This window comes from Protopterus annectens, chromosome 17.part0, assembly GCF_019279795.1.
Source record: "Protopterus annectens isolate FY-2018-M chromosome 17.part0, PAN1.0, whole genome shotgun sequence".
In the NCBI taxonomy this organism is placed as follows: domain Eukaryota; kingdom Metazoa; phylum Chordata; order Ceratodontiformes; family Protopteridae; genus Protopterus; species Protopterus annectens.
This window is the reverse complement of record NC_056751.1, coordinates 830,435,201-830,458,069: the sequence shown is the minus strand read 5'-3', so window position 1 is coordinate 830,458,069 and position 22,869 is coordinate 830,435,201. Positions and strand designations below refer to the sequence as shown.

At 38.3% G+C, this 22,869-nt stretch overlaps 1 protein-coding gene across 2 annotated transcripts in view; it reads right to left on the bottom strand.

The window, feature by feature from the left end:
* The window catches only part of DENND5A (DENN domain containing 5A), a 1,739,423-nt gene that overhangs the window by 1,089,691 nt on the left and 626,863 nt on the right, over positions 1–22,869 (bottom strand). The gene's annotated exons all lie outside the window — the stretch shown is intronic.

Sequence of the window (22,869 nt, the reverse complement as noted above, 5' to 3'; positions counted from 1 at the left end):
GTTTGTAAAAGGTAGGTCGTGTCTCCTAAACCTGATTTGACTTCTTTGAAGCAGTCACCAGAGACGTGGATGAGGGTAAGGTGGTGCACACAGCCTATCTTGACATAGCCAAGCCTTTCAACACCATCCCCCACTTTGGAATTATAGATAAATTCACTAGACTGGGCACAAATCCCTATGTCACAGGATGGGTGGCCAACTGGCACACTGACATAACCCACACAGTGAAAGTAGCAGACTCCATTCATGTCAAGCAAAGCTCCTCATTAGCCTCTTCAAGAAAAAATCTCGACAATTGGATAGGTAATAGGAAATTCACCGTAGGGATCACTTCTGTGGCTCTGCTAGACAGGGGTGCAGGAAAATAGCTTTCTTGGGCAGCAAATGCCAGGTAACTTTTTTGGCTAGGCTTATATAGGCCCCAGGGCCGGTAGCCTAGTGCCTACCTATGACCTTATAAACTCAGTAGGGAATTTTTAAAGTCTGCCAGCTCATTACACTCCCAAAACGTATGTTCCTAGTTACCTCTTCCTTCCCTATCAGACCTACATTTGCCATCTACTTGTGAAGAAATTCTTTGGAATATGCTAGGGGTATAAAATACCTACGCAAACACTTCCAAACAAAAATCCTAAATCATCTAGACTGTGTTGCATATTTGGGAGTCATACATATATCCTCCCATTGTTTACTTGGGAATTGCTTATCGACTCTCTCTTCCCAGTCTTTTCTAACCTCCTATGACTGATTCCTATACTATCCTTTTTTAACAGCAGGTTCTGTTCTAGATGCAGGTCTTTCACTTAGGATTCCCCCATCCCTTTCTCTTTGCCTATATTCTGATATCAATCCCTGATAGGGAAGGCAGTCTCTAATCTGCATTCCAAATGTCTTCTTGGCCTTTCCCCATTCTATTACCTTTCCCTCCCTCTTTAGATATTTTCACCAATACCATGGTTCATTTGCCAGTTTTCTACAGTAAATTCCAGTCTCCTCCTGCCTATTTTCTGCATCCCTGACTGCAGTCATCCCTATCTGCAGAATCTCTTTCCCCATACTCATGTTGACTTAGTTCTTAAAATACTTTCTGCTAATTTCTGAACATATAATGCTGTATGGCTGTTATTACTCTTAAGGATCTATATCCAAAATCCCACTCTCTCCTTATTTCTTGAACCCCCCCCGCTTCATCATCATCATCATCCCTTTGGAGTTTGAATTAAGGCACAGCACAAGCAGAAAGCTATAAACGTGTAGCTCTAAAATAACCCTTTAAATCAGGTAATCCTAAACCACTTTGTTCTACTGGAAGGATAAGTTTACTCCACTTGACCCTTGCCCTCTTCCCCTCCCAGATAAAATCCTTCAACTCTTTATTAATTACTATCCATAACTTCTCCTCTGGTTGATAAAAATATTCCTGACCTGAGCATAAAACTAAAGGGACAGAAACATGTTTACTACTTGTATCTTGCCACTTATACCCATAAACAAGAGCCTCCAGTTTCTCTTTTTTTATCGTTTGTTTGGTCACTTCCCACATATCCTTAGTTGACATAACAGATTCCTTTACAACCCATACTCCTCAATACTTCATTTTATTTTTTCCCCATAAAAGGACACGGTCTAGAGCAATTGTCTTTGTTTTATCTTCATTAAGTTTACATCCTGAAAAGACCTGAAACTGTCTCAGAGTGATCCACAACTCTCAGATGTCTTTTTCTGGTTTTATCATGTAAAAAATAATACTGTCTGCAAATAAAGCCAACCATGCCAATTACATCCTTAAATTATGGAGTCCCTTTTTTTTTGCATAAAGAGGATGATCTTGCCCTTTTCCTCTGTTCACACATATATTATCAGAGAGGACCCTCATACATCAATTTTTTCCTCCAGTCCCTCAAACATCCTCGTAATTAACCTTATTATTGTATGAAGGAATGCACATGCTTTCTTTGCTCTACTCATAAAATCCCAGCTTAGTCTGCCAAATGTTTTCTGTGCATCAAGATCCACCAACACCACCAGTACTTTACTACATTCTGCTTCTCTCTCCGGATCATCACTGTTCTATTAATGTTATCAAATGTTTGCCTCCCCTCCACAAAACCACACTGATCCATATCTATCAATTTTGGCAACATCTTTCCCATTCTTTAAGTTACTATAGATATAAACACTTTATAATCATGGGTTAACATTTAAATGGGCCTATATGAAGCTGGGTCTGATGGATCTTTACTGTCTTTAAGTATTACAGCCACCACAGCTTTCTTCCAGGAAGCTAGTGCTTCCCATCCTTTTAAAATACTGTTAAAAGAAAACTTTCCAGATCTTCTTTCCTTCCTAGCTTCCAAACATACACAGGAATACCATATATTCCTGAAGACTTTCCTGCAGACTGATTATACGTCACCATTTTTATCTTAACTCCTCCTATCTTAACTGTTAATTGTTCAGCCTCATCTGCCAGTAACCTTGGCATCCTTAAGTCTTCCATAAATGTTTCCACTTGTGATTTTTTTTTCTTGACTTCCACATTTCTCTGGTTTATACACATTTTCTTAAAATTTCTAAAATATCTCTAATACCTACACAGAATCCCTGGTTATACAATTCTCATTACTTATTAACCATATATCTTTTTCTTTTACTGTCACCCTATTTTTTAAACTCCACTTTCATTTTATCCCACTCGCTAGCTATACCTCCTGAAGAAATTTCTATATTCCCTAATAACTCTTGAATAATTTCCACTACTCGTTCCTTAAATTTCTCTCTTTTTAACAGGTAGGTGGGGAAGCACCAGTGTCTCCTTTTTACTTCATTACCCTACATTTTTACCTTAGTTATTTTTATCTTAGCTGTTATTGGCTCATGATTTGAAATAGTTACTGGATGTGTGCAGAAGCTTTTGATTAAATGCTGATGTGCCTGTGAAATACAAATTCTGTCTAGTCTAGGCCAGTTACTGTACCTTGGAGAATAATATGCAAATTCTATCCAAGCTCCTATTACTGAATTCATGTCTTCCATACCAAATATATTCATAAATTTCTTCAGAAATCTATCCTCTTTTGCTATATTTTCCATTCTAGGTCCCTCATATACATCCTCACTCTTGCAAATCAAGTCCCAGTCCCCACCTGTAAGAAATATTTCCTGCTGAACTCCGATCATTTTTTCCAAAATTTTCTTCAGCTCCATCACTGCAGTTTTAGGTGGAATATAAATACATGCCATAATCCTCTTCCCTTGGCAGTAGCCTCTTACTGCCACAAATCTATGATTATTATCTTTGGCCCCTGTTCCCCCTCCCCCGCTACCATGACTGGGGCTCCTCTAACAATTAGTATATGTTCCTTTGTCATTGATATTCTGCTAAATATCCATCCTGAAATCCTTCCTTTATCAAATTAACATGCTCATTTCTTTCCAAATGTGTCTCCTGTAGCACTGCTATTTGCCCTCTGTGTTTTTAATATAATTCAGTACGCTTACCTGTTTGTGTAAACCTGTGAGGCCATTTATGTACCACAACAATATGGACACTGCAACCATTATGATAAGTTATTGTTTCTACCTATTATATATGGCAGCTTTTTTAAATATCTATTTCCAGGTTTTCTATTACATGCACCCACTATTATTTGGCAGTTTGATCTTTTATACAGTTGTTTCTTATCATCTCCACTTGAACTTGCCACACTTTACAAGACTTTTTGTTTTAATGAAAACCCTCAAAAATACACCCCAGTACCTATTAACTTAAAACAAACACACAAAATTATGTACATCTTCAAATAATGAAGTTAAACCCTCCTGACAGGAATATTTCTCTCAAATCAACAGGTGCACCCACAGGAATTAACAAACCTAAAATTAAGGTTATCCATGTTAAGATATGTTACAGCCTTTGCTCCAACTTCGATAAAATACTGTCTGTTCTTGTCTTATCCTTATTCCCCTCCCAGATGTGAAAAACAGTACATATGATTTCAGAAAGCATTAACATTTAGCCTTATGAAAAAGTACAGTGTCTATCAACTACATTAAACACTGTCCAATTAAATGCACTAAAAAATTTAGAAACCATAAATGTTGCTATCTCTTATTCACTTCCAATAATTTGAAACTTTAATTTTTTACTAAACTACCTTCATTGAAGGTTGAGCGTCGAACTGGTACCTCGGCGTTTCGTAAAAATCTACTGCCAATCATTAGCGGACCGGAGTTCCGCTGTGGCGACCCCTTACCGGGAAAAGCCGAAAGACAAACAACAACAACAACTTGCCCATGTACCTTTTGATTTACATTTCTTTCAGCAGACAATGCCCAGGCGTCTCAAGATTTACTGTGTTCACCTGTAGTGAGCTTGTTTCCATGGAAACAGAAAAAAAGAATGTACAGCTGCTCACAGCTGCTGACTTCTCAACTCACAGTGAACATTTCCAGCCAAAGGAAAACTATTAATTACATTCACAGCGGTCTCTTGTTTTAAAGTCCACTCACTGACACAAACATATCAGATTAAACTAATGACATTACTCTAGACATTCACCTATGCAAAAGTAAAAGAAAACCTCTCAACTCTACATATATTATAATTAGTGCACTTTTCTCCCTATCCCCCACCCCAAAAGCCCAAGGTTACAGCCTACTATCTTAAACATGCTTTTGTCCAGCCATTCCTCTCTTTTTAAATTGTAATGCCCACATTTCTTAAAACTGACAAAGAAAAATAGTGCTTGTTTACTTTAGTTCATTTATCAATACAACAATCACTGAAAAACACTTTACTATATAACACATAATTTATATCATGGAACATACATCATTAAATGTTTTAAACAAATACTGTTAAAAAAACATTGTTTCACTTACAGTTACTTTTTCTTTTTTTTTTTTTCTTTTCGTGTCCTTCTAAATATTAATAACATGAAGCAGAGTATATGCTTTTCTGCCCCCACAAGTTTGCTGATTTTGTTAAAGTCCAATCTTTTTCAGGCACTTTTTCTTGTAAAGCGATTTTTTCACAAATGTGACTGATGCTTTATAGTATCATATTTATTCACTAATTTCAGTGTTGATGGTCTTTTTCCTGTTCATCTCCATCTCCCAACCCCAGACTCTGGTTCATTTCCAAGGACCTCCTGATCCTTTTAGTCAACCTATGCACTTTTTACTGTCTGTCAAACATTTTCCTTTGGAAAACTGGAAAAGATTTCACTGGCAAAATCTCTCTATAAGCTTTATTATCAGAAGAATGAGAAGCATAAGCTTTACTACCAGAAGAATAAGAAGCATAAGCTTTACTATCAGAAGAATGAGAAGCAGAGTCCCCCCTCTGTTTGATGTCTCACTTTTTGTTGGACAAACTTTTATATTTCCCCTTTAGCCCATACTGCAACAGAAAATAATGTTGATGCTCAAAAAAATATTCTGACAACATCCAGGTATAGCAGTAAATAGAGTGGGAAGAAATAGCCAGGGAATTGTTATGGCTAGGCTTGTATAGGCCCTAGGGCTGATAGCCTAGTACCAACCTATGAACCTATGAACCTCACACCTGCATCTCAACATCGCTAATTGTTGGGATAAATCTGCTTTTCTTCTGCCTGGGGTACAGTGAATAATCATTTTCCACAAACACTCCACTGTCTCCGATCCACGTGCCACTGTTTTGGCCGGATCAACTCTTTCTGCTGGTATGATTACATGTTTACTAATACAGTTCTTGGCTGCTTTCTTATGGCCAGGTTTGGAGCTGCAAATAATGTGCCCTTTCAATTAAGAAATCCTGCTGAGGAACACCAGTTCAAATACTTATCTGTGCTTTCATAAAGTTAACACAGTTTGCTCCTTCCCATTTCTCTGGTACAGTGAAAATCTCAGTTTTTTTTCTGCATGCTCTGTCCTCTAACTCTACCATTTTTTGAAACAGCTCTTCTTGAGAAGTCTCATACTCAGCCAGCCATTTCTTCATTTTGACCTCTGATTTTTGCAGTTTTATCAGTTGATCTGAATAGCTGTTAAAAAGCACCGTCCATTTTTTCCAGCCTTTTGTTATTTGAGTTTATATACTTCATTGTTTAATTTATTTTAATCAGCTTTGAGCACATTTGATTTATTTTTTCCTCTAAATTACTAGAAGCCATCTCCTATACCAAAGCTGAAGCTTGAACTGCTTTTTGCTAAACAGCTGTAGGATTCCTCCCAGTCAATGTTTTCTCTTCACTTTTTATAGCTGATTTTCTTTTAGTTTCTCTGTGTTTCTTCTATTTTCTAGCCAGTAATTAAATTTTACTAAAACTGGCAGAGTTACTAGCCCTTATCTGTCTGTTTCTTTTCTTCACACACTGGGGGAGCTGAAATTAAGCTGTTAATCACTGTGCAGCCATCTTGGAAAGCTCCTGAAACTCTCTACTCTTAGTATACCAAAAGAAATACAAAAAAAAAAAAAAACACTTAAGGCTTATACTACACCACAGCCAAACCATTAAACCCACTGACTTACTTGACCTCTAAAACAATTCTAAGGCAACAGAAACTTTGCTGTAAAATCACTCATTTGCTTTGTCAACTGCATGACAAGCTATGGTCAGAAATGTGTTGCTGTGAAAGTTAAAGTACACTCTATTCCTTAATATCTATAACTCATCAGACAATACCCACATTTTCAAAACTACTGAAAACAGCTTTACATTCTCAGCTAATAAATACACATAGCAATGTGCACTGAGAATATTCCAATGATCTCCAGTGCAAGTCTGAGCAGCAATGCTGTTTGGAACACTTCTCTTTAGAATTCATAACCTGCAGTACCACCCTGACTGAAGCTGCTAATAAATGTTAAGAAACAAGCCTATAGTTCAAGAGGATCCCAGTTGGACACTCTCTTATCATGCCTTTATTTGGAAAAGCAACTAGACAAAGAGCTTTAACCAAAACAGCCCTAGCCACATTGAAACACTTTATTAATGACATCAGGAAAGGAAATACTTAAAAGTTTCAAAATCAAACTGAAAACCACCTAGAAAGTTTCACTCTTGCAGCTGCTTCATGGACAGTGAATGAGGAGCTACGTTTACAAGGGTATCTCATCCAGGGACAAGGTGGTCATAACATCCCTGTATTCTTCCCTTATAAGACCCATTATTGAGTACAATGCCCCTTTCGGCATGTACCTCACAAAGCACATGCAGCAGCTGGAGAGACCAGAGAGGTTCCTCACCAGGAGAATCCAGGGCCTCAAACATATACCCTACACAGCTAGGATAAAGGCCCTGTCCTTCTATTCAGTCTCCTACAGACTCCTCAGAGGTGACCTCTGTCTGGCATACAAAGCAACCTCAGACCCAGTCTTGATGGGACTGCTGCATATCCTTAAGTCAAGCTCCACTAGAGTAACCCACAGGCGTGACCTCAACCTGGTCTGTGAAATCATTAGGTCTTGTTGGCAGAACAGATTTGTGTCCCAAAGACTCCCCCTTCTGTGGAATAGACTCCTGCTCCACGTCAAGCAGAGTCCCTCATTAACACTTTTTAAGCACAACCTGGACAACTGGATGGGGAACAGAAAATACACCCTTGGAATTCCACCTGTGTCCCAGCTGGACAGGGGTATTGGGTGCTGACTTGTCAGAACATTGGCTAAATTCTTGGCTAGGCTTGTATGGGCCTCAGGGCCAATAGCCTATAACTTCCTATTATCCTATGATCAGGAAATATAAATTTTTTCGACAACTCAAAAAACAATTACGTACTGAGATTATACAGTTCACACGTGCACTCATGTATTTATTTCTACTGCTGATTTTTAATTAATTATCCAAATGCTTAAATGAATGAATTATCTTTCTTTTTACTATTAACTGCAACTGGCTCAATCACAAAGTCTGCTGACTTACCAAATAGTCTTTCAAATGTACAAGTATGTAACCAATCTTTATTATGTGTCTAAATATAAAATCAAACGCATTCATTTTATTTTGTCTATTATAATATGCTCAATCACAAATGCTGCTAAAGTACCTATTATTTTTTCAAATGTGCATGTGTTCATGTAAGCAATGTACAATTTTATCTAAACATTTAACATATGTACCACATGTACGCTTCTTTACTCAGCTCCTCTTTGAGCCTAGATCATAGGTAAAACAAGGCAACTAAGCCTTACCAGTGCCCACCCATAGACCATACCACTTCTCTTGAGGAGGGCCAAGCAAGTCAAGCCCAAGGTGAATTTTCGAATACTCACCCTATCATTCAGGGCCCAATGGAAGGAAGACAGGAGTATCACACTGCTTAATTTACAGAGGGAGTCTATTCCAGAGGTGGGGAAAGCACTATGTAATGAAACCTCTCTCCCCACCACATTAATTTGCTGTTAAAGATTCAGATCCACAGTTCTGGTCTTTGTGGGATACCTGGATAGATAGAAGAACTCTAGAACCACAGTGTCTCTTTTGTCTCTGAAGGCAAGGCACAAATCTCCCCCCTCAACAATTTACAAAACACTGAGTGCAAGGATAATTTTCAGGTAGCTTAGTGTTTTTAATCCAGTGTCTCTCCATTGTTTTTTCATCTTTATTAAATTATCACTTATAACACAGCAAATCATACATTTATATAAATGAAAACAAACCATTCTGAAATAATTTTAGTTGCAAACATTATATACCACTTACAACCCAGCCAGTCACTGTTAGCCAAGCATTACACAGCTCACTCAAATCCTGCCTTCTTTGAAACCTCATTCCTTGCCTGCATGTATTGTTCCCACAATTCCCATTTTTTTCTATATAATTTACTCCAACCCTTTTCTAAAGATCTCAGTTCCAGCTGTTTTATCTCTGTTACTATATTCATTGCATCTAGTACTGTTGGTTTAGACTTTGATTTCCATTTTCTAGAAACTGCTTTTTTGGCAGCCACCATAATTACTCAGCAAGACCTGCTATGTCTAGGCAATTCCGATTCTGTATCATAGCTCAGAAAAAAATATTTCCCTTGATACACTGATTTGCTCACCCAGTATCTCAGAGTAGTCTGCAGGGAATCTTTAAAGTCTGCCAACAGTAGTCTGCAGGGAATCTTTAAAGTTTGCCAACTGATTACTGTCCCAAAAAATATGTTCCCAATTACCTCCTTTTTCCCCAGCACACCTCCAACAACTGCTGTCTACCTGAGGAAACATTCTCTGGAGTCTACATGCGGTATACAAACACTTATGTAAACATTTCCAAGCAAAAATCCTAAATCTTCTAGATTTTGCTGCATATGTGGGAGACATACATATATCCCCATTGTTTCTTTGTGAATTGCTTATCCAGTCTCTCCTCCCAATCCTTTCTAAACTCCTCCAATTGATTCTTATACTTATCATTCAATATATTATATGCTCTACTAATTATTCCTTTTTAACAGCAGCTTCTATTCTAGATTCTACTAAAAACTCTACCAGTGCTGGTCTTTCATTTGGGACACCCCCCCCCCATTTCTTTCTCTTTGCCTATACTCTGATATCAATCCTTGATAGGGAAGGCAATCTCTAACCTGCAGTTCAAATAAATTCTTGGCGTCTCCCCATTCTATTACCTTTCCCCCTCTCTAGTTATTTGCTCACAATACCTTGGTTCCTTTGCCAATTTTCTCTAACAAATTCCAGCCCCCTCTTGCCTTTTATCTTTATCACTAATTGCAGTCATCCCTACCGGTAAAATCTCCTTTCTCCATTCCTGTGTTGGCTTAGTCCTTAGAATACTTTCTACTACTTTATGAATATAAAACTCTTTATAATGACTGTTACTCTCCTTAAAGGTCTACATTCAAAATCCCAGACTCCCCTTGTTTCTTAACCACCCTCCCCTGTTTCATCATAATCCCTTTCCACTTTGAATAATAGTTTTCTGCTTGTGCTATATCTATATATATATATATATATATATATATATATATATATATATATATATATATATAGGAGCCTTAACTGTGTTGCTCTGAAATACCTCTTCAAATCTGGTAATCCCAATCCATCTTGTTCTACTGGAAGAATCAGATTCTTCTCATTTGGTTGACAAAAATATGCCTGACTTGTGTATAAGGCTAAAGGGACTAAACATTTTCACTTGTTTGTATCTTACTATTTATATCCATATAACACAGCTTCTATTTTCTCAGTTTTGGCATTATCTTTTATTTAGTCTCTTCCCACATATCCTTACCTGCCACAGTGGAATCATTTTTAATCCATACTCCTAAATACTTAATTTTATCATTTCCCCATAAATATGGATATTGCTAAACCAATTTGTGTGTGGGCACATAATTTACCACTACTGCCTTTGTTTTAGCTTTATTAAGTTTGTATCCTAACAAGATTTGAAACTGTCTCAAAATGTTCCACAACACTGTAATGTCCCTTTCTGGTTTTGTCAGGTATAAAATAATACCTGCAAATACAGCCAGCTTTTCTTGATTACCAAACCAATTATGTCCTTGAATTTCAGAGTCACTTATTTTTTTACCAATGGTTCTAAATATAATGCAAATAAAGGGAAAAGATGACACCCCTTCCTTGTTCCTCTCCTCAAGCAGAAATTATTAGACAGGACCCCACCCACTTTAATTTTTGCCTCTGATCCCTCATATATCCTCTTAATAAACTTTATAATTTTATCAGGGAATGCAAATGCTTCAATTGCCTTGTTCATAAAGTCCCAACATACTCTGTCAAATGCTTTTTTGCACCAAGACCCACCAACAACAATGGTATTTTCTTACATTCCGCTTCCCTCTGGATCATCAATGCTCATGCTGTCAAATGTTTGCCTCACTTCCACAAAACCACACTGATCCATATGTATCAATTTTGACATCACTTTTGGCATTCTCTTTAGCCATTATAGACAAAAACTTTATAATCATGGTTTAGTATTGAAATGGGCATGTATGAAGCTGGATCTGAAGGATCTTTACCCTCTATAGGTATTACAGCCACCACTGCTTTCTTCCAGGATGTTGGTACTTTTCCTCCTCTTAAAATATTAAGGAAAACCTTACAGATTTTTATCATTTTTCCCTCCTACCTTCCAAACATCCACAGGAATACCATCTATTCCTGGGGACTTTCCTGTGGATTAGTTATACATCACTGTTTTTATTTCATCTCCTCCTATCCTGTTAGTAATTGAGCCTATTCTACCTCTAACCTTGACATATTTAATTATTCCATAAGTATTTCCATTTGTACCTTGTCTTGATTTCCATATTTCTCTGCTTTATACAGACTTTCAAAGAATTTCCAAAACATTTCTAATACCTCTACTGGCTCACTACTTACCTTGTTACAAGCTCCCTAAGCTTGGTGATGGCTCTTTCTACTTTCTGTTGCCTGAATCGTCGTGCTAAAAATTTTGCACTCTACAGTGGTGATCAAAAAACAGTTGCTTAACAGCAATTATTCTAAGCTCATGCATATTAACGAAGTAATCCCTTATTTTCTGTTTAGCATTCTGCTGTTGCTCCTCTTCTTCTTCTGTGAGATTCTCCCTATTCTGCAATACTTGAAAATGTGTCAGTCCCTCTAAATAATTCTTGTTACTTCTTAACCATATCTCCCTTTGTTTTATTTCCACCCTATTTTTAAACTCCACTTTGATTTTATACCACTTCCTAGTTATATTCTCAGGAAAAAATACATCTTCTCTAATAACTCCTGAATAATTTCTACTACCTATTCCTTAAGTTCCTCTCTTTTCAACACACAGGTGGGAAAGCACTTTTATTGCATTACCCTGTGTTTTTATTTTAATTATTGGCACATGATCTGAAATAGTTATTGGAGTGTATCAAGACTTTTAATTAAATGCACATGTTACTGTGAAATGTAAATTCTGTCTAGCCTAGCCCAGTTTTGGTAATTGGGGAATAATATCTAAATTCACTCCAAGCTCCTAGTACTGAATTCACATCTTCTATGCCAAATATTTTCATAAACTGTATCAAAGATCTACCCTCCTTTGTTATATTTTCCTTCTGGGCCCCCCAGACACATCTTCACTGCTGAAAATCTAATTCCAGGCCCCACATATAAGTAATACTCCTTACGGAAAGCTGATTATTTCTCTCAAAATTTTCTAAAGCTTCATTATAGCAGTTTTAGGTGGAATATAAATACATGCCAGTGTTATCATTCTCCCCTGCCAGCAGCCCCTTAGTACTACAAATCTACTATTATAATCTTTTTTATCCTCTTTTATCACTACTGGACCTCCACTTGCAATTAATTTAAGTACTCTTCTTTTCCTATGTCCCAGGTGTTCCACTGAATAACTACCCTGAAACCCTTTATCAAATTCACATTTCCAAGTGTGTCCCCTGTAGCATAGCTATTTGCACTCTACATTTTTTTAATATAGTTCACTACTCTTTCTGTTTTGTATTTATCTGTGAGACCAGTGACATTTAAAAGCATTACAGAAAGCATCATTGTGTTGAACACGTTATTCCACCTTTTCATTTAAAGCTTTTTTGTCAAGTGTCTAGTTCCAGCTTTTGTGTTACATGCATACACTGTTTGGCAGGTTGCTCTTTTATACAGCTGTTTCTTTTCAAATCCATTTGAGCCTATGTCATATCTTACAAAACATTTTATTTCAAGGAAAGCCCTTCAAAAAATAACACCTCCCAATACCCCTTAAAACCTATTAACTTAATACTAACACACAAAACTATGTACATCTTCAAACATTGAAGTTTTACTCTCCTAACAGGAAAAAATGTCAAAGTGACAGCCATACTTAGACTTGGGTTAATCTATAAGAAAGGTTACCCATTCTAAGACACATGGTACAGCCTATGCTTATACTAAGCGCCATCTAGTTTTATCTTATCCTTATAGCTCTCACACATGGGAAAACGCATGAATACTTCCATAAAACATTATCTCCTAGTCATTTCTCTTTATCAGATTGTCTCCATGGACACATGAGGATCAGATACAAAGATGCTACTAAGCATGCATTTATTTGCTAGAAAAAAGCACTACATGTTCTTTTTAATTTACTTGTCTTCTCTTAAAACTTGTTACTAGATCAAGCTAAGGTCCTTAATCCAGTCATTATCCTATGCAAGAATGAGAAAAGTACATCAAATTTTCTTTTGTCATGCTCTTTTGATGACACTTTTCTTCATTTTTCACACTGTAGTACCTACATTTCTTAAAACTGAGCAAGGAGAAAGATAGAAGGGAGAAAGAAAAAAATAACAAAACAGGAGCACTTGTTTATATTGCTGTCCTCATTATACTTAAAATAACTGAAAAAACTTTACAACATGCAAGGAAAGTCATACACTATAAAATTACTATTAAGAAAAAAATTTGTTTTACTTAAACTTTCTCCCTCCCCTTCCCCTCTCCCAAATATTTTTCCGATTATTAATGACACGAAGTAGGACATATGCTTTAGAGTCCTCTACAAGTTTCTCAAAGTCAAAAAAGCCCAATATTTTCAGATTTTCTTACTCTGTCATGTTTCACAAAAACAAATATTGCTTTGTAATCCCACATTTGTCAATTTCCAATTTACTGGTTTTATTCCTGTTCATCTCCATCTCTCGAATCCTGTATCTGCTTCATTTCCAATGTACTCTCAATTCTTCTGGTCAACTCTTGTGCTTTTTTTTTTACTTCTCTCAAGCATTTTCCTTTGAAACACTGAAAAAGGTTTCACTGGCACAGTTTTTCTGTGGTCTTTATTACCAGAAGGGCAAGAAGCAGAATCTCCTTCTGTTTCACAGCTCACTTTTTGCTGGACAAACGTTTGTATGTCCTTCTTAGCATGCACTGCATCAAAAAAATATTTTGTCCCTCCAAGAAAGAATATTTTGAAGACAGCTGGGTACTGCAGTTTGAATCTCATGCCTGCTTCTCAACATTCTCTGAACAGTGGAATAAATGTACTCCTCTTCTGCCTGGTGTACAATGAGTAATCATTCTCCACAAACACTCTGCCTCCCACTTTTAGTACTCTGTCCATCTGCCACAGTTTTATCAGAATCAGCTTCCTCTGCTGGTAGGACTGCACTGTTACTATTAAAGGTCTAGGTTGCTTTCTCACAGCCATGTTTGGAGCATACACATGATATACACTTTCAATTAACAACTCCTGCTGTGGAATACCAGTCAAGTTGCTTATTTGTGCTTTCAAAAAATTAGTACAGTGTGTTCCTACCAGCTTCTCTGGTACAGCAGAAAATCTCAGGTTTTCCCTACTTGCTCTGTCCTCTAACCCTATTATTTTTTGAAACAACACTTCTTGAGCAGTCTCATATTCAGCCAGCCTTTTCTTCATTTCAACCTCTGATTTTTGTAGTTTTATCACCTCATCTGAATATCTGTTTAAAGGTTCTTCCATTTTTTCCAGCCTTTTATTTGAGTTGATACACTCCATCAATGTTTCATTTATTTTAATCAGGTCTGTGTGCAGCTGTCTTATACTTTTCTCTAGGTTACTAAAGTCATGTCAGAAGCTCACACTGCTTTTTGCTGAACAGCTGCAGTACACTTCCCAGTCAAGGATTTTTCCACACCTTTTGTAGCTGATTTTCTTTTGGGTCCTGTGTATTTCCTTTTTCCTGGCATCCAGACAGTGCACTTACTAGTTAATGAAATGTATCCAGAAAGATAAGTCCACTGGTTTTCTCTACTGAGTTTATGTTTTCATATTGGAAGAGCTAGAATTAAGCTGTTACTCAATGTGCAGTCATCTTGGAAGTCCTTCTAGTTGTTTGATATGAGATACATCCCAAAATGGGGAGGGGTGCTGTACTTACTAATCTGTCTAATCAATGTGGAATATAGGGAACAGTGACCTCTTCAGATCTGCATATTTCTTTGCAATCAGCTGTACCTTGCAGAAGGACTTTATGCCTACTGTCACTACATGATGATCGCAGGAGAGGGAATTATCAACTCATGTTCCAAGGTTCCTAACATTCTCATTTTGAAATTGGGTATTGTCTATGCTGTATGTTTTTTATTTTATTAAGTGGTATTTCTCTCTTATGGTTCTTTTTAACTGTTCAAGCATTGATGATATTTTACAGTCCTTGGCAGTTACTTTTAGTTGCATTTGCTGGCTTTTGGTTACTTTGGTCGAGGAAGTGCAGTTTTTTGGTTTACTAGGATAAGTGCTGGGGCCACCCTCTTAGAGTGGCATCATTACCGATGTGCATCAAACCTCAGAAACTAATCAGGTTAAACAGTCTGAGAAGTGGCTCTGTCAAAGCTCATGGCTTGTATAATACTGTTTATTTAACAGCTACGTATTTACCAGGTCCTATGGACAACGTATTTTTGGTCTTGAAAGGCACCTTTAGCACATCTTCCTTACTGATAATAGTTGCCTCTGGTGTGAAATTCACACTGAATTTATTTGCTAGTATACTGGCAATGTCTACCAGGTCAGAGTTGGTGGAGGCGGCATTATGAATAATTTCAGAGCAATGTTGGGTGTTACTTATTGACTTCCTAACACAAGAATATTGTGTAAACCTAAAGTTATGTCCGTCAATACCACTGCTGATGGATATAGCAAACGGTGTGGGAGATGTAATTACTGTGGTACTATTGATGAAAGTGGACAATTTGTCCACCCAGACAAGGGAGAAACTTTTGTGTTTAAGGTATCTGCTAACTGCCTTACCTTACGTTGTCTACCCTGCCCATTGTGTGTTATGTCAATGTTACTACATTGGCAAAACAGACACAATGTTCAAAGACAGGATCAGGGAACATCTATATGACATAAGGGTATGATGCAATAACAATTCTTTATCTAAACATGTGATGCAGGCTGGAGATGAACATATATTCTGTTTTCTAGTGATCGATCGCATTACTCCAAGTATACGAGAGGGTGGCATCAGGAACTGTACTGAGAACAAAGAAGGGAGATGGATTATCAGGCTTCGGGCAGATAGGGGGAAGGGCTTGAATGAAAAAGCCTCCCTGAAACCAGTTTTGAAATCAAGGCGCCTGAAAGTTAATTCATTTTATTATTATTTTTATTTTTGTTTTTATTTTTTATATATTTTTTTGTTTTATGTTTTATTTCTGTGTTTTTTGCTGTACTATTTTAATCATTTGAGGCACACTGAAAGTATGCACTAGGTTGTAGTTGGATTTGACTATGTATTTTATGCTTGGTGGTTTATAAATGTTGTTACAGGAACAGCTCAATTTAATTGTAATGTTTGATTGGTTGTACTGGGTATTTAAGTTGGGAAATGGGGTATGCACTGCATAGGTCTGAAGAAGATGAATAGTGAAAGCACTTACCTTTTTATGTGCATTTATGTGCATTTACTTTGGTACAATAAACGTTTTTATTTTACGAGTGTTCCTTCCCATGTTTGCTCTGGTGCCTGCTTCGTTGGATTATTTTATTTATACTTTTCATTGTACAATGAGGGATTCATCCTTTGGGGTGTTATTTTATTTCTCTAAGTTAGAATTTTGACAATTATTAAAAGAGTCTGCAAATACAAGAAAATTATATAAATATGTAAAGAGCGCCTTCAAATGTGCAGTAAGCAATTACTGCAGCCAGACACTTTGCAAATACCCTTTACTCAGTAGATAGACCAAAAGGTAAAATCTAGGAAATCTTAAGCAACATCAGAAGTCTATGCCAATAAGAATGTCATGGTAAGCATTTTTTAAGTCTAATGTTACCATACAACTGAGTAAAATAATGAGAGGCAACAGGAACTGAAGAAATAACATTTTGAACTTTGGGACCTTAACAAAGAGATTGAAAAAGGAGAGGTCTGGAACTGTCCTCCAAATCTGCCCACCTGAGCTGAAGGCACCAGTTCTATGACCTCCTGAGATGAATTTACTCCACAACTGGGTGAAACAGGGATGTTCTGTTTGCAGGATGAGGAGGGATCCCCTGAAAAGGAGGAAAATACTCCCAATGGCCATCTCTGCCCAAGTTGGATTATTTTCAGGACCCATTTGCCTTAGATAATCTGATGCCACTGTGGAAGATAACATAAACTAAGGGATAGACTGTTGGGGGAGATGGTGGAACTGAAGAAACAAACAGTTGTTCTTATTTTCTGGACTGTCTGATTCTGGGTGGTTTACCCTTTCTTTTTTGATCCTCTTTGCCATTGCTTTTTAAAATCTTGTTTGTAGCATCTTGCTGCTTAAGTTGTTTTCTGAAAAAAGGGGTCCTGAATTAGAAGAATGTTTCTATTAAACTTGGAAAATAAAGGTTGGGAAATCTGGACCACCCCTTAAATCAATTTCCCTCTTTTATCAAATCTTTTAAGTACCTCGGCAGCTGAAAGGCCAAACAGAATATCCTTACATTGGGAAGAATTTAAAATCTTAGTTTTAACATCTTCTGTTAAGTTTTGAGAATGTAACCAAGCAAATGTTCTCCTATCTGACTCCCATAACAGCAGTTCTGGGGACATCAGCAGAATCTTGATAACGCTTTAAAGAGTGTGGTTACATGAGAAGCAGGTACAATTAAGGGAAGGTTAAGAGTTAACTTTCTTATTTTCTCAAAAGTAGCCAGTAACATTTTAACAGGTGATCCTGGCAGTTCAAAATTTTGAAAGTTAAAGTAGCAGAAGAATAAAATTTTCTTTCCCAACCTGTCAAATGCTTTCCCATTCTTGTCAAAGGATATGCGGTTAGCATTAACAATCTGTTTCACATTAGAAGTTTTACATAAGGAAATCAGTTCAGGGTCTGCTTTAGGATTCAAAAAGAAGAATTTGTGAATCTTGTCAGATGTTTTATGAGTAACAGGTTGACTATCAGGCATGCTACACACAGTAAAACAACATCCTTTAAAGCTGACAAAACAGGAGGCACAGGTGCAGACAGTGGCATATCCAACTGCAGCAAATCATAATACTTTTGCTGGTAAATATGGATTTCATTGTGTTCCCACAGAAAAAAAACATCTTTCATTTTACTCAAGTTCCCAGAAAAAGCAGCTGTTCTTGAGGGAAATATGAAGTAACGCTTTCCTCATCGTATGGAGAGAACCACTCCATTCCACATTCTTCTGACTGAGACTCTGCGTCACAATACAACAGATTTTTTTCTATTTGAAGTAAATGAAGAAACATGATTTAAAATATTAAAAGCATAACTTAATTATCTGACCACAGTAATAGAAACGGGGAGTAACTTTATTTATTCATTGTTTTTCTTTTCCTGGGACATACCATGTAAGAAGATAGACAATATGTCAGGAATCAGGCATCCTAACCTATGCAGTACATTCATCAGTTCCTTCCCAGTTGATGAAGTTTTCTGTTTTCAAGAACAATCAAACAGGGAAGGTACTTTACTTACCCTTTGTCACAAAAGGAAATACTGCCAGCCCAGCTCTCTGGAATTTTGTAAATATTTCTATGTCATTTGTGAATATTGATATGATTCATACAGAAGTGTGTGTAAAGGTGTAAAGTACTGAACTAAAATATAACCACAGCATGCCCTGCTGGCTTAGAATAGAAATGTATATAAACTATTGTAACTGTGTAAATGTACATGTTTTAACAGCAGAAACGAGAACATAGAGGGTTAACTTGCAAAACTTCAAGAAAATAAGTTGAAATTAAATTGTTTTACGATTGTGCTATAAAATATATCTCTCAGTTTCAGGTCAGTAGCAGATACAACGTCTAGAACTAGAAGTTTTTGTATTGTCTTGGAAGAGAAGTAATTACTAGATTTGAGATGCAGAAGTGTTTTATTGTTTTATGACTTCCAAGGTCTTCAAACATCTGAGAAAGGTGCATTTTTCACACAGAGATGTTACATTCTGTTAGTTTCTGACAAAGGGGGTTTAGCTTGGGAACTAAAAGTCACGTGACAAAAAGTGATGTCATCCAAGCTAACCCAGCAGTAATATTTGATATTAATTTAAGAACTCTCTCAGAGAGAGAATGTGGTTTTATATTTTGTCTTTGACCTGGAAACATCCACTCATCATCACCTTCTGCACTTGCCTTGCTGTAAGTAAGTTTTTAGAGCATAGTAACTCTTTTAGATTCAGACAGGAATATAGTAAAGTATAGCTTAGATGTTTTCTTTATTTGAGACTGTCCTGCAATGTTGTTTTAAATATTTCCTGTGATTTTGAACTCTGACATAACTGATTACTTACAGAGTATTGTCTTGTTCTTTTGCTATTTATCTATTATTAAATATATTTAAACCTATCTTTGCGGCTATCTGTGAGACATATTTAAGCTCTTAAAAGTACATGCATATCTATTTGGTGACACTGTACAAGCCACTCCTAAATAGCCTTGCTCTTGGTCAGGCTACTATTTGTATTATTAGTAACATTACATAGTAGGACTGGCCACCCTTTGTTAAGGGCCTTAGAGTAACTGATAAAGAGTTGGCTGGTAGCAGCTGGAACTACATTACAGTTTGGGCAGAAGGGGGCATATCTAGTAAACCTGTGCCAACCCTTCCCAGGTGTGTGTGTGTTTGTAGACAAATCAAATCTCAAAGTGTGTGTGTGGCAGCTACTTGGGCAGGGATACGAAGCACTGATTGGACAGAGAGGGTACTGGAGATCTTGGTTTGGCCACTCAGCTGAGATCTCAACCCTACAGCTGTACCAGTGAGGAGTCTTGTTGGGGATCTGGGGAAAGAGGGAGAAACCAGCCCTAGACTGACTGTGATCTCTGTGTGCTCTTAAGTGAAATTGCACTTTACTGTGTGTGTACTTGTCCTCCCAGTGTGTATGTTCGATTGAGGCTCCTTGACTACTGGGCCAGTGCAGGGGCATGAGGCATTAATTGGTTGGCATGGTGGGATAGCCACATCACATATTAACATTCAGAGTTTCATATCACAATTGCTTTATTTTTTTTTTGTTACCTTAGTTAGTCAGGGAGAGCAGGCAAGCATGTCAGCAGAGGAGTATGGCAAGCTGACAAGGAGCCAGTTGGCTATGTGCCAGCTAAAAGACTGGTGCATGCCAACCTGACTAAGGCAGAAATTACTGTAGCCTTGGGAGCAGCTGCATCGCAGAAAAGCAATCAGGAGGATAACCAGACTGGCCTTGGAGATGTACAACTCTCAGAAAATGGACAGTTCAACGTTTCCACAGAGGACTTAAAAATCTGTCTGGAGTTAAACAGACTTGAACTGGAGGCCAAACGTTTGGAAATAGATGCAGCAGAAAGACTGAGATGTCTAGAGACTGAGGAAAATGAGAAAGTGTGACTTCTAGAGGCTGAGGAGAAGGAGGGGCAGAGGCAACATGAGAAAGAGATTCTGACTCATTGCCACAGTCATGGAGTTAATGGGGAAGGGAGTAACCGAACCCCAGAAGCAACAAAGGTAAGTAAATTTCTTCCACAATTTACAGAGATGGATAATTTTTATAGTTTCAGTCACGTGTTTGAAAGGGAATATATACAGTATAATGTTGACTAAGGGCTCTGGGCATGGTTCCTGACCCCCTTACTCCATGGTAAAGCTGTAACTGCTACTTCTAAATTGTCTGATACTGACTGCTTAAATTATAATACTGTGAACAACTGTCTTTTAGAATGTTTTAAGTTAACACCTGAAACTTACAGAAAAAAGTTTTGTGAGCATACACGCAAGGCAGATGAAAGTGTGTGTGAATATGTTGCTGAACTAAGCACTTACTTTCATTGGTGGGTGAGTGGATGTCAGTTCACCACTTTTGAAGGGCTGGCAGACCTTTTGTGAGGGAATAAGCCCTTAGCACTTTGCCTGAGAAAATGAGAGTCTGGTTAGCTGATAGACAATGTAACATTGCAGATGAGGTGGGGAAGAAGGGAGACCTATACCTAGCAAGAAGGGAATCACTGCACAGTGCTGCTCATGGGTCTAAGGGAACCCATGTTGGGCAGCCCAGACTGCCCCAAAACAGTCCGCCAGTAGCAGGGGAAGCCACTAGTCCAGGTACACATCCAGGACCAAGGGTTAAATGTTTTAAATGCAACCAGTGGGGCCATGTAGCATACAGATGCCCATGGAGGCAAGGCGGGGAACAAATGGTGGGAGAGCCAGTAAGTGGGAATGACAAAATGCCAGCAGTAAGTTGTTTCAAGACAACAAGCAAGAAGTTATATCCTATCTTAGTGGCTGGGAAAGAGGCCAGTGTTAAGAAAGATACAGCCTCTGACCTAACCATTGTGAAGCCTGCAATGGTTAAAGAGGACCACTACTTGCTTGGGCAGTCTCCTCCAGTCAGAGCTTTAGGAGGGAACCCATTCCAAATATCTTTGGCTAGGGTTCACCCTGTCTGGCAGGGTGGAAAAGGAAACAAGCAAGTAGGTTTGTTTGAGGATATCCCTGCAGATGTCCTGATAAAGAATGATTTTGATAATGCAGTATCGTGTGGGCATGCAGTTACATGCAGTCAGGCTTGGAGACAAGCATGTGGGTCTGCTAGCCTGGGGGAGACCCAGACAGACAGCACACTTGCAGCCAGGACTGGTGAGGTGGTTACTTCAGAGAGGGAGCTACCCTATAGCAGTGAGACTGAAGGTGAGCCACAGCTGCTTGTGGGAAATTATGCTCTCTGTGACTGCAAGGGCAGGGGTGAGTAGTAGCACCAAAGCTGACAGTGAGGCACCACTGTCAGAGGATACCAGACTTCCTGTGGAAGCGGAGCTCGGAAGGGTTACCAAGAGAGAGTTCAGACAGGCTCAGCTCTCATACCCTGCATTACAAGGCCTGAGGGAGGTAGCTAGTGAGGCATCTGATTGTCAAGGAAAAGGGGGAATCTGTATACTGGGACAAAGCGTTCTTCCATACAGAGTGGATCCCTGAGGGAGGGCTACAGGGTGAGAGAATACAGCAGTTGGTAGTGCCTAGAGCCTACTGTCTGGCACTTCTAGCCATAGCCGACAATATTCCCTCTGCAGGTCATATGGGCATAAAACATACATAGAGACATATTATGCAGAACTTTTATTGGCCTGGGATTTCCAGAGATGTAACAGGGTAATGCAGGACCTGTGAACACTGCCAAAGGGTAGGCAAGGCAGGAGACAAGGTGAAAGCTCCTTTGATGCCTTTGCCTGTGATTTGAGGAGTCATTTCAGGGGGTGCACCCACCTGGTACAACACCGTGTGGATACAGGACCCCTTATAGGGTGCCTGAGAGGGTCAAAGAGACTCTGAGGGAGGAGATGCAGGAAATGTTGAAACTAGGGGTAATCCAGGAGTCCAGCAGTCCCTCGGCCTCCTTCCTTATAGGAAATTAAATAGTCACACAGAATCAGATGCTTACCCCACACCTAGGACAGATGAAGCCCTTGATCAGCTGGAGAAAGAGGGAGAAACGAACCCCATACTGACAGTGATCTCTGTATACTCTTAAGGGAAATTGCACTTTTCTGTGTGTGTTCTTGTCACCCTCCCAGTGTGTACATTCCCCACTGTTGCCAATGGTGATGACTGATGCTCCTTTATTACTGGGCCAGTGCAGGGGCGTCACACCCTTATTTCAAAAACAGAGGAAACCTGGGACCATATAAGGTCCATCAAGAGAATGGCCAGACACATTTTACTTTTGTCAAGATTAACAGATAAGAATCTCCTAGTCATAACATATCCAACAGAATGGGGTTCAGGCGCACTAAACTCTCGCTCTGAGGCCAATGACACTATGCTACTGGGTCAGACAAGGACAAACCTGTACAAAGTGAACCCAGCAGGGGAAGGTGAAACTCCTACGGGATGATTATTTTTTTGAGGGGATGTCTGCCTCTTGTTCAGATGAAGTTGGCTTTCTTTTCAAATCAGAAATCTTAGCTAGCCCAAGACAAAAG